Here is a 13,953-nt window from a genome sequence, read left to right on the forward strand (position 1 = left end):
AAAATATCTGCATTCATAATAATATTATGTGCGAAATAAAATATTTATACGAAAAGAAAATGAACATATTCTAGAAAACGATATGTAACAATCAACAAAAACGAAAGTTCATAGTGTGACACATTATTTTTTTCACACACATTGGCAATTAATTAGTAGTAGTGTAAATAGTAAATGTATGTTGTAATGGTTCAGACAGGGACGGGATTTTTTAATATTGCTCTCGTATGGACGTGCCATTTGATATTGCCGAACTAAGGAACTCTCTATTATTAGGGATTAAAGGAAACATCGTAATGACTCGTAAGTCCTTTTGTTGTACAGGACAACAAAGGAATATCAACCATTAGTCATAGCGGGAATACGAGCGATAAGTCATAGGGACAATACAATTGGATCATTGGCAAAATGTGCGATGATAGTTACAACCCATATCGCCATAAGGATGACCCTTTCAGATCAATGGAAACAAAATAATCCTTCAGAACCCCCACCGATCTCTGTCTGAACTCTCTGCGGAATATTATCATCGGTCATATGAACCAGACATATAAAAGCAACAGGGAATTGCTCACCAACGCACACGAGTTTTCTCCATCTGAGAAAAATAATTTTAAACCGTGTTACCCCAAAACATGAAACGTTTTAACTTCACCTCGATCGGGTATATAATGGATTTAGTTGACCAGCAAAAACATAGGCGTATGACTATCGTCTTAGTAGAAAACATTGGCGGTTAAACCTACCACTTGTGTCAACCAAGCTGAATTTGTCGAAGAGGTTACAATTGTCGACCGGTATATGGCGTTTTTACTCTACCTCGACCGATGTTACCGTAGAAGATTTTAATCGCTCAACTCCGGAAAACATCTAGATAAGAAACGTTGGTGTAATGTGGTGCGCGTCGTTTACGCAACAAATTAATTACTTCTTTCCACACAATTAACTGGTAATATAATTGCAAGGAGTTCGTTCCCACGAAGAGCAGAGAGGTTTTAGCTGTTAAAAAGTAACTGAAAAGGGGTTTTTTAGATTTTAATAAAAGTAACTTATAAAACGAAAATAATAAAATATTGGTTTAAATTAATAAAGAGAAAGATGATTAGGGATCATTCGCCGTCACTGAACCGAAGCTTAATTAAATAGAAGTTTATCTCGTATTAAATTTATATTGTTACCAACCGTAGAATAGCAATAAGATCTGCTATCCCCCGGATTCCCACTGTCATTGGATACGGAAGCGCTCGACTACCACCTTCTATCCAACCAACCCATCAAGAATAAGCTCTCAAAGTGTAAGTTAGTCGAATGCTTTACACTCTATGAATCAGGTTGATCCCAGCATCAGATGCATAGGCTCGGTCTGCTAACTCGTGTTATCTTTACACACAATTGCTTAACAAAATCCCTTTGTCAGCTCTTACGATTTACTATTGTGTAAAGAGTTGATGTGACAATTACACGTATCACACAACTCTAAACTAGTAGAAAAAATATTGATTGGTTAATTTAATTGATCATTTTAAATAACCCCTCAATATTCTTAGACACTAAAAATAATAAAGATAATCAACAATAAAATAAAACTCGAAATAAACGTGGTTAAAGAAAATAATGCTTCATTGTTCAGGACTTTGAAATCATCCCTAACCAATTAAAAGATTAGCTACTCATAATTAAAAAGTACTAGCAAATAAATAGAGAAAAAGGAATTGAAATGAAACTAAAAACAGAAGCTCGCGACAAAAGCCACGAGCTCTCTCTGTTTCTCGCTACAATGGTAAAGGATTAAGTGTTTCTCCTCCTTGGAAATTAATCCAAAAGAAGAGGTGGTCTCCGAGAATGAAATTTTACATTGCTATTTATAACCTTCAACCCGACCAAACCCTTCCACCGTTCCACAAAACCTGTCATGTGAAAGGATTAAAAATCATAGCCGCCTCTATCATCTTCTTTGTGTGCGTAGTATCACTTCACGGAAGCCCCGCACTTGATAACTGTACGAAGTCAGTGGCACAACTTATCTTTTTTGGGAAGGTAAATACTTCTGCTACGAAGTTGCGTGGAGCACTTTAGAAAAATGTACATGCCTTGTCATTGGACCAACATGTTGTGGGAACCGTGTAAATTAATGTGTCTTCTTTCAGTGCTAGCTTTACATCCAACTTGATATATTGTTTCTACACTAAATTTCCATCACAACCCAACATGTCAGAGACATGTTTATGAGTTCTGAATCCTGATAACTTCTTTAGTCGGTCCCGTTTCTGTTTGTGGGTGAAAACTATTCCTGCCGAATTTGGTAATTTGGTGTGTGTGGATGAGGAATGAATCTAAATCCTAAACAAATGCACTGCACGGGAGTGCTTGTGATTCGAGAAATCAATTTGTACAATTCTGGCCTAAACCAAGAAATGGTCGTTCCAGACTTGCTTCGGTCACAAAGTGAAGGAGATGGGGTTGATCTTAGGGAGGGAAGCGAAGAAGGTGTTGAGATTGTGAAGGTGTTGCCTATGTATGACTTGTATCAGAAAGATGAACTGGCTTGCAGAATGTAAGCTATAAGTTCCGGTGTTTGAATACGGTTGTATCAACACTTGCTTCTGTTGTCTTGTCTTGTCGAAATAGGGAGGAGAACCTATTTATACAAGTCATTGAGCCTTACGTATCTCGTGGGAAGTGGATAAAGTGGAGTGATGGAGCAGTGGAGTTGAGGGTGTTAGTATTACACGATCAGTCTTGCCCACTTATCCCATCATCACTAACCGTCCTTGACTTCCTGACACGTTCTTGTGATGGCGCGTTGTGCGCTGCACGCTGTAAACTGCCAGACCAATACCCCAGTATATATCCCCCAGTTTGTGACATGATTGATGTCTCGAGTGTGTGGATCGTGGGACCCACAGAAGGTAGCATGTGATGCTAGATTAAATAACTAAGTTATTTAGGAAGTCGATACTTGTGAAGTATCGTGTGTATTCTATGCAAGTAATGCATCGAATATACTCATCATGTATGAAGCATCGTTGTTTGAGCGTCTTAAAATAACTTCATGTCCAGCCTACTTCATGTGATGGTTTGGAGGTTGCGCAAGCAAGTCCTGACTTGGCCGACCACATGGTGTGGTAGAGTGGCGGATGATAATCACCACGACACCCCATTGACCAGTTAAATCCTGACCAGAGTTGTATAACCAAGCAGGTGAAGTTGAACGGACGAGGTGATCTTTGAGACACTCATCTGCGACCGTTAGTGGAATTAGGGTTTATGAAGAGGTACGCAAGCATCACTCTTCAGCTTGGTCGAAACCAAGCTTGGGAAGAAATTTTGGCCGGGACGATCGTGCATGCGTGTAGACGGCATGCCGGTGTAGGCGCCCATACCTCATTATCTCGTGAAAGTGTGATCTAATCCACTCAATTTTTTCGGCGAAGTTGAGTGGTTGAGATCAATTTGCGACAGAAATTCGGTGCCGCAAAAGCCGTGCGTCATGCCAACTTCAGGCGCGCGTTTCGAGACGACCAAGCTTGATCGGTCTTGGCCGATTAGTCTGGTATACACAGGGCGGGATGGTGTACACGTCCATACCTTAATACCCCATAGAAACGTGATCTGAGCCACTCAATTTTTAAGGAAAAGTTGAGTGGTCGAGATCAGTTTGCAATTGGGAGGTGTGACCATGCCTAGTTTGGGCGTGCGAATCGAGACGACCAGGCAGGATATGCCTTGGCCGATCGGGTGTGGAGATATGTGGGCCTGCAGTGATCGTGTTGATACTCACTGGACCTGCTTAGTCGACTCTTAGACCCTTCATTCAATCAGGTGAAAATGGACGCTCGTGATCGAAAACCCTAATTAGGGTTTTGCCAGTCGTGCGTCATGCCTTGTTTGGGCGCACGAATTGGGACGACCATCCATGTTTTGTCCTGACCGATCGGTCATGTATATAGGCGGGCCCACGATGTTTGTGTTGACATGCTCTGGGCCCTTTGAATCTACATCTACACCCTTCATCTATGCCTGCGAAGATGGATGGTTGAGACTGATTTGCGATACATGTAATGTGCTACAAACCCTAATTTAGGGTTTCTCGTCCACGCTACTTTGGACGGACGAGCCATGCTACCCTTTGGGGAGGTCGACCATGCGGGGTACGCATTGGTCCGGTGTTGAACATTGCAATACCTGCTTGAGGGTTATGGATTCGATCTAAGCCATCCAATCATGCTGGTGAAGTTGGATGGTCGTGATCGTTTCTGAGACTGATACGGACAGTCCAGATGCTCGATCGGGCTAGTATAACACTCCGAGAGTTATAGCCTGTACGGGTATTTCGTACATGCCTCCTTATTTAATTCTTGGATATTCGTGTTGCTCTGCTGAGAGCGATCACTTAGTCGTCATGCCGCACCAATAATGAGAATGGAGTAGTACAGGAAATACAAGGCTGGTCATGCATTAATTGGTAATGCTATAAGTTTATAGTGAAGAAGTATTCTTCACTTTATCAGTGGCTTTATCCTTTGCATGATGTTAGCGCATAATTTTGGCTTTGATAATTTTAGCCTTAAATGAAAATCCACCATCAACATTAAGTCCCCTGCCTAGCACATAATGGTTACACTATTGTGGGGTAGGCATGAGATGGTGACAAATTTGTATAAGGAAATGACTAAGTTAAAGTAAATACGCATTTACCGCATAGATAGACATCGCCAGGTGGAGCTGGTCAAATTAGGGTTTGGGAGAAAAGAACGACTCGATCGGCGTCGAGACCTCCGGATAAACTCTGCTGTAGATGATTTGGTCTTCCTTTAGGGTTTCCTTCAACATGTATGCGGGGTTTAAAAACCGTTATTCATTGATAGGTTTTTCTTGCAAAAACTCTATATCTTTGACATGTCGAACAACAACAGATCATCTTCTTCAGATCACCCAGGATCTTCTGTTAAACACGTACGCCCATTTGAGGTTCAGGATGAACAACTTTGCGATGACTCTCCTGTTTGTGTTCGTCGGAAGACCGTACCAGTTCGCTCCTCCTTTTTTTTGCAGAAACGCCCATGTGTGACAGTGGTCGATGATGATGATTTGACCAGTCCCCTTCCTTCAAATTCGAATACGCCCACTCCTGCGGATCTCGACGATGCCGATCTAGGTATATCGTCTTACCAATACCCCAATGCAGGTCTTCCATTCGATATTCACATGAAATGTTTGTCTTCTAGCTATCGAACCATCGGCAGATTCTTGGTGCAGAAGGAGTTCGTACCCCTATACACAAAATTATGGAAGAGGTATGGCCATATTGCAACCAGGAATGTAGTTCAACACTGTGCATCTGCTTTGGTTACCACGGTAAACTGCCTTCTTCCCCTGATTGCTGAGATGGATGGTATCTCCATCCGGAACGTTGCCGAATCAAAATTTGAAGAGTGGGAGAACATGGTGTCTACCTGTGAATCGATGGAATTCAATGTGGGTTGGCTGCGTCAGCGTCTTGACATCATCAAGGTTGATCGAGCCGGCATCCTTGCGAACGTAGTTCCTACTGCGAAGGCTATCTTGGAAGAAGAAAAGGTTCTGGCTGCTGAATCGGAGAAGGTGCAGCAGGCAATACAAAACTTGAAGAACAGGACAAAGAGATATCAAGCTAGACTGAAGATGATGCTCTCAAGAAATTATAATCTGTTAGATCGCCTCTTCTAAGCCGCATTCAACTGTATTATCTCATTGTTAACGACGTTCATGTCAAAAGGTTTTGAAAATCTTTGCGGAATAAATTGTACTGGTTTTTTGATTGATGAAATAGGTTTTTTCATTAAAGCATCTCTGAATAAATAGATAATTCAAACATGTAATGAAAATAAATGCATGTGTTGTTGTGTCATGAGACAGAGCGGACAATGATCAAGCATGATATGCCTTGAGCCATTTTCCGTTGATGACTGTCTCTAGCTTGCCTCCGTCCACTTTAATGATCTTGTAATAGCCGGTACTGTAAACCTTAGTGATCGTATAAGGCCATTTCGGTGAGAATTTCGGTGCAGACATGTCTTGCTGGATGTGTTTGGCCGTTTTCAAGACCAAATCCCCCACTTTGAAAACACGTGGTTTCACAGTTTTGTTGTATGCCCTGGAAATTCTATTCTTGTACACGTGAGTGTATTCTTCTGCTTTGCTTCTTCTTAAATCCAGAGTGTCTAACTCCGCTACTCTAGAGTTGGATGCTTCAGCCTCATCCCAGTGGACCCCGGTTGCTGCTGCAATCCTGGCTGATGGGATTTTGATCCCTGATGGGAGAATTGCGTCTGCACCGTAAACAAGTGAGTATGGAGAAACTCCAATGGAGCTTATGGGTGATGTTCGATATGCCCATAGCGCCATCGGTAACTGGTCATGCCATTCTCTAGGATTGTCATGCACTGTTCGACTGATGATCCGGATCAGTGTCTTGTTGGTACTCTCAGCTTGTCCATTTCCTTGAGGATAGTAGATAGTGGAAAAGACCTGTTTAATTCCATACTCTTCAAGTAACTCTCGTACTTGTTTGTTGGCGAAGGGAGTGCCGTTATCAGTGGTGATATGCTTTGGCACACCGAAGCGACAAATGATCACGACGACACGTGTCCAATTTGTCACAATAATTCCATATACGCCGTTGGACAAATTTGGCGACACGTGTCCAATAGTATCAGTGTCCAATTTGGCGACACGTGTCCAATAGTATCAGTGTCTTTCATCTTCACTGTTTACATTTGTATCACATATACGCCGTTGCAGAAGCGCTGTGATAATAATTGTTGTTATCCGTTGCAACGGTTTTTTTCGTGACAACTATTATTTAAAGCCACACTTACTAACCGTAATACAATAAAACAGCAACGATTAACCTAATTTAAAGGTGGCGACACGTGTCTAATTTGTCACAATAATTCCAACAGTTATAGTTGTGAGTGAATTTTGCAAAAATTTAGTAGAGGACACGTGTCTCCTTTTGTGACGGTTACGGTAACACCTATAAGTGTTACCTAATGCTTGTAACATATCTTTGAATGACACGTGTCGTCTACTTACATCAACACTGAGATGATGACGCGTGTCTTTTAAGTGACACTTTTTGTTACAATTATTCCGGTGACAATTATTTAAATTACAATTAAAAAAAATGGATAGTCCAGGTCCATTATCACGGGCCTGGACTTTCAGTTTACAGGCCTGCAGTTTCTTATTTCCCAATCTGCAGAATATTCATTACAGAATTTTCCCATTCATATTCATGACAGACTTTTACCATTCACATTCATTAGCTTATTCCAGCTTCATCTCTTTACATCAGGAATCTTCACAAGAAGAAAATAAAATGAACCAGCGAAGGTTGCAAAACATGATACCAACAAGCAGATAAAACCTAGATGCATAGCAGAAGTAGATGGATATCCTTAGATTTCACAAATCAGTGAGCAGGGAGTTACCTCAAACCCTTCCAGATATCGGCTTTTAACTCTTGCGGAACCAGCCTCCAGCAAAGAAAGAAATAGGGCACTGCATCCCAACAATCTACACTATGCAAGTAGCAAACTATTCAGCATGATCACCAATAATTCTGTCAGCTTCATCGGAAGTAAGCAACAGTTTCAGGCTATCTACATGACTGCATTCACAGCTGCAGGATCAGGTGGTGAAATTGCATTTGCTTCATTGTTGGGAATATTCCTTTACTTAAATTCATCTGCAAGAAATTAGAACAAAAATAATCACACAACATGTTTGTAAGAACAACAAAACCAGAATAGCATTGACTTCAAGGAATGAGTAGTATGGGATGGGTTAATCCTACTTTTAAATGCAAAAGTAATGGATTAGTAAATACAAATAACTTAAGACAGTTCTGATATATTATTGCAGTACGTCAATACCTATGGTCGCATATAACTAACAATCACAAGACGCGGTTCTTCCCCTTAGAAATCCTCATTGAAATCATGAAGTAGCCAAGGTTCCTGCAGTAATAGCATATTATGTTGTGTCAGGATCCAACAAGCACAAAACAGAACCATTGGTTAATCATAATTGACACTTACACTAGTCTTTTTAGTGTTACATTATGGGTTCCAACCAATATTAATGACCATCTTATAAACTCAGTGAACACCAAGAAGAATTTCATACCAAAGACACGCCTGGAAAATGGTTTCAACATGATTTTTTCATTAGAAATTTAAGCATGTGCAAAAAAATTAAAAACCATTTACAATGTGCCCTCAATAACAAGTTCGTTGGAAGGATCGACATCCAACAACTTCACCACCTAAAAGAATCTTAAGAAGAAAATCAAGCAGCAAATGCAGATTGGACGCATAAATGGAATTTCCGCAGTTAAGAATAATAGTAAGATATGCAAAAGCATCTCACAATTCAGGATTATTTCCAGCCTAAACACACACGTAACGAGATGAAAGATCAAATATGTAAAATTAATCTGAATGTATTGAGTTAATCTCTAATATAGTATCTGGTTGTTTAAGATAGGATAAATATCTAGCGGAACCTGACCTTCGGGATAGGTGAATTTATTTTCTATGCTTTCCCTAGACGAAGCTTATGACATAGGTACACCATGTCCCTTCAAATGTTCAATTAATCGGTTGGCACCAGGAAGAGGTCTTATTTAGCACTAGCTACAGTAAACAACATAATTTTAAATAACCAATCATGGAAACACTCATAGATCGTACAGACACTACCAGTTAGCCAAAGTATAGTATCTACTCCAAAAGGCTCGCTATTGTCTTTGTGATATCCTAGAGAGAAGATAGTCGATGACAAATTAAAAGAACACAAGAAAGAAACAAAGATAGAAAGAACAAAAAAAAAAAAGCAAGAGATCTGTATCTATCCAATAGTGCAGATACATCTTACGTAATGGTGCAGAACTGTCTTAAGTTATCTGCATAATATTAAGTGTTTTACAGTCCATACTACTCATATATTAACACAGTCCTTATACATACATACGAGCACAAATCGAGCTTACCCCGAAGTTGTTGTGCTTGAGAACCCCTAAAATCAAATTCATCATGCTTCTCTGCTCTTGACTGATCTTGTCAACGATCGCGGAGGTATGTAGCAATTGGTACTGCATGTGGTGAATTTGTAGCATTCAGTACCGTCACCGAGGTGGTGAATCTGTAGCAGACCAAACCCATATATTAGCACCAGATAAATAAAATAATTCAATCAAGCTATACTGACTGCATAATCCTATTTCCTTGGGAGACATAAACAAGATCACCAAGTTTCCAGTAAGAAAAAATTAAGAACCCTAGAGAATTATTGAACATCAAAACAGTGACTACATCCAACCCCTAGATGATATGTTCCCAACAAGCAGTACTTGTGTACAGACAGTTTGAGAAAAACCGTAAAATCATCAATTTTAAAATAAATCACTATGACATATAAGATCTTTACAAAACCTCAAGACCTTATACTGGAAACTCCTCCTCGCAAACATGGAAGGCAGAAAATAAGTACAAGCAATTATCCTGGATACATACCAACTGCAAATACAGCTAAACGACACCACCAACAACATGAAAGGCCAATTTGAAGCTTGGACTGATTCATTGAAAGGAATCAGTCAACCACCCAAACCATAATTACCAAAAGTAATCTTAATTTCAAATTAAAATTTAGAACTACATATATTTGTAACCATCACTTTCTCTTATCAATAGGGAATAAAAAAAGTAAACTTCCTGAGGGAAAAAACACAAAACAGTAAACGAAAAAAGAAGAAAACCCCTTTAAAAGAAAAATCAACAACATACTTAAATAAGATATATACATTTTAAAACAGAATCATCAAAATGACTTGATATGCCTAAAAATAAACTCAAAATGATTAAAAGGAATTGATAGATTGAAGCAAGGAGATTGGGAGAAAGACATGTACTGAGATTAGGAATTGATACATTTTCAGAAAAGCAAGTCAGATGAAGCTACAAACTTAATCAAATTTAGCAAAGGCAAGCAAATAAATAAAGCCAGAAAATGAAGCAACTTGGCTTTTTTTAGGTATCCAATTAAGCATAAGAAAACACTTAACTAGCTATTTAGTTAGTCAGTAGGAAACAAAATCATCCAAATTTAATCTAATTACCTCTTCATCAACTCCAGAATTCAGATTTTATAATTGATCACTACGATTCATTACTTTCATATCCCTAAACAAATCAATAAGCTAAACAGTTTTTACTTCATAAAACAAATTTGTCCACAATCTTCCACATAAACATACAAGTAAACCTAGAATAAAAAACTCTAAACACAAAACATAAACCGAAAGATAAGAGAAACCCAATATTCATCTCATGTTTAAATAATACCAAAACAAAGAAATAAATCCTAGAAAATTGACAAAGCCAGATATGAAGAAAACTGAAATATAAATTGAGATTAACAACATGTCATGTTTTAAAACAGCATGAAATCCAATATCAGAAACATAGAAATTGAAAATTTAAAAAGAGATTTAATCTACATAAGAAATCAGGCTCACAAAACCGAGTTATTAAAATTCAAAACAAATAAAAGTTGAGGAGAATTTATACCTGGAGAAGTTCAAGAAATCCAACTGAGGTTGATTGTTCGTCTTCTAAAAACTCCTACAATAAAACCCAAAAGAGATTTCAAACCCTAATAGCAAACAAAATCAACAAGAACAAAGAGAGAAAAAGGGGAAATTACATTTAAAGCGTAACTTTAGTTCCAATAAGAAGAACTATTAATACCACACAAACAAAAAAGATGAAAAAGGAAATGGTTAAGAAGAATGGTTTTGAGTTAAGATTGAAGAAAATGGTTTTATATCGAACATAATGATATAAATAGATCTGGAGTGAAGAAGGAAATGGTTTTTCCTCCTGGTTCATGGTGTAGTGTTCATGAAGATCTGTTAGTTTTTGTAAGAAATCCGATGGATCTGGAGAGGTAAGAAATTTTTCTTCGGAGGCAGAAAAATGTTGAGAGAGAAGAGAAGAGGGGACTTGCAGAGAAATGGAAGAAGAGGCAGCAAAACGATAAGGTTTAACTAGGTTTGGTTAAGAGAAGAGTGGGACTCACAGCTGTTGGATGTAGGGATGCACGGAACCGAGCCGAACCGAGCAAACCGAGCCGAACCGGGGTGAACCGAATCTTAACCGAACTGAACCGTTCATCCAACGGTCAGTTTCAGTTCATAACACAAGAATTGTTGATCTTTCAGTTCAGTCTACGGTTTGTATGGTCAAGCCGAACCGAACTGAACCGATAGAACCGATGAATATAGACCCTTGATTTGTATCACCCTAATCAATCCTAGCCGTATATATCTAAAACCCTAACTACTTAAACTCTCAGCTGGTTCACCTGATTTCATTTTTTTCTTTCCATTTCTCTTACCTCACCAGTCGCCTCCACCACCACTCATCAGAGAACCACCTCCATAACCTCTCCATCGATCGTCACCACCTGGTGGGCCCGGGAAAGCGTATAAAATTGAAGCGAAATGAAACGGGCCTACAGTAATACCGCAATTGCACGGTCGTCAGTTGTAGCTCGTGCAAGTACGGGTCGATCCACAAAGACTGGGTGTGTTTGGAGTTTCTAACTATTTTGGGTTTCTAAATTGCTAATGGGCTTTGAGTACCAAAGGGTTTTGAATATCAATGGGCTTTGAATAACTTTGAAGCTTTTGCTTTCACAATAAGAGCAAGATGGGCTTTGACTAACTGTGAAGCAGTTTGGGCCTTTGATGGACTGAACTGGGCTTGGTAACAGTGAACTGGGCCTTTAGATTAGCTAGGCTCTTGGCCTTTTACCCTAACAGTGGACTAAAGAAGAAGAGAAGTGACAAAGAGTGAAAAAGAGATGGTGCAACAAAGAGTGACAGACAAGAGTAACAGTGGAAACAAGTGGAAACAAGTAAGAAAAAGAATGAACTAACAAAGTAACAGTGAACAGCAAGTGATAAGAAAGGCACAAAACATCAAACAACAATGGAGATAAACAGTGAAGCAAAGACAATAAAATGACAGTGTAATAAACCAAGGCCTAAGCCAAGGGCAGTGATGTGAAGAAAACAGTGAAGTAGAAATAAGAAAACAATGAAGACAAGAGGATGATCACTAGGACGTTGAATCCACCATTAACCTAAGGGATATTCTAATCACAGCTAAAATAATTACCAAAGTGCTAATTGTCTGATTAAAGCACAACTAGTCTAAGGGCTTAGCAACACTGAACATGAGCTGCACATGATGAAGACTATCTCAGCTGGTTCATAATTTCATCTAGTCCTAGCATTTGGGATTCAGAACATACATAACAGAAACAGTACAGAACATGATACAAATATTACAGAAACATAACATAACAGGAGACATGAAACATAACATGGATAGCAACAACACATTACATCAAATGGAGAAACTGAACAATACACAGAACATGGAAAAACATGGATAGCAAAACAGTGAAGAACAAAGGATAAAAACAGAGCATAAAATGGAATTTTTTACAGAACTCACAGTTCTGGACACACTGGCTAATCCAGGCATCAGCCTTTACATCACACCCACAGTCATATTTATACCCAATTACAAGTTAGGGTTCTTCCCAAAAAATCCCTAAAATCAAACAGAAATTAGGTAAATTATTTCTACCTAATTTGACAGTACAAATCAGACCCATATCTTCTATAATGCCCCTCCATGCTTCTCCCTAACAGTAATTAGAGTTTACTCGAAAATCCCCAAATTAACTGAAATTAGGGTTTGGGTTTTTATTACCTTGATGTGACAAATCTCCTCAATTAGCATCGACCCATGTCTTCTCTGCTTCTCCTGGTGCCTTTCCCATACCTTGATTTCTTTTCTAGCTTCACCTAATTTCTCTGCCATGTCCATCAATTCTTTTTCCCTAATTTTCAAAACCCTAGACTAGGGGAAATCAGTGAATAGGAAATGATGGGCACGTTAGAGGGATTTGGGAGTGATGATGATGGTGTTTGTTGGCAGTTGGTGGAAGTGGTGGTTGTGGAAGTGGAGTTGGTGGTGATGATGGCGGACATGGTGGTGGTACGGGTTCTGCAGACGGGGGAAGGAAGAAGAGATGGAGAAGAAAGAAGAAGTCGATAGAGTTAGGGTTAGGGGGCGTTTGGCTAGGGGTATAGGGTGTTCGATACTTGGGTGTTAGGCGGGTTCAGCGAGGTTTGATGATCTGCGACAAGGAGCGATGGATGGGAAGATGGTAGGTGGATCCAACGGCGATACGGAGGTAAGCGTGGAGCGACCGTCGGATGAAGGGATGTAGAAAAACGGACGACCCAAGATGGAGATGGGCGTTGCGATGTAAAGCGGGGGCTTCGGAGTTTGATGTGCGATGATGGAGCGACCGTAGGATGCTGAAATGCTTCGATCTGACGGCTGAAATCCGAGACGGGCTTGGATAGTGGAAATGTGTTTGAGTAAGGGTTTTGGGCCTTGGGTATGCCAAGCCCATATCTTCTTTAAGGACAATTCTTCTTCTTCAAGACCATTCCTAGCCTCTTGGTTTTGTGCACAACGTTCTTCGCGGCTTCCTTGCGTAACTCCTCCCGGCTTTTCACTACTTTTCTGCTCTATTCCACTCCGCAATTCATCCAAACTTTATTTATTACCTAAAAATATAAAATTAAGTAAGAAAAATATTTATTCTTGAAAACAATGAAAATACAGAATATGGGATAAAATGTAGAATTAATGCACAAAGGATGAGTTAAATGCCAACAAAAAGGGATAAATATATACAATATTTGGCACTCATCAAATACCCCCAAACCTGAATTTTACTTGTCCTCAAGTAAAACAAAACTAAGGAAATCCTAACTATACCACTGTCGCTGGTCTCTCGAATGCATTTAGCGTATGC

At 39.4% G+C, this 13,953-nt stretch overlaps 1 long non-coding RNA gene across 2 annotated transcripts; it reads right to left on the reverse strand.

Moving 5' to 3' along the window:
* Nucleotides 1-7,159: 7,159 nt before the first annotated feature.
* LOC113361303 lies at nt 7,160-11,078 on the reverse strand. 2 transcript variants are annotated; one of them, XR_003365056.1, is made up of 6 exons: nt 10,753-11,078; nt 10,617-10,670; nt 9,038-9,189; nt 7,920-8,003; nt 7,476-7,732; nt 7,160-7,343 (listed from the first exon to the last, which is right to left on the reverse strand). It is a non-coding gene; the product is annotated as an uncharacterized LOC113361303 (long non-coding RNA). The 2 variants fall into 2 exon arrangements; XR_003365055.1 differs by having other exon boundaries at nt 7,160-7,732.
* Between the last annotated feature and the right edge of the window lie 2,875 nt (nt 11,079-13,953).

This window comes from Papaver somniferum, chromosome 3 (assembly GCF_003573695.1).
Source record: "Papaver somniferum cultivar HN1 chromosome 3, ASM357369v1, whole genome shotgun sequence".
NCBI classification, from domain to species: Eukaryota; Viridiplantae; Streptophyta; class Magnoliopsida; order Ranunculales; family Papaveraceae; genus Papaver; species Papaver somniferum.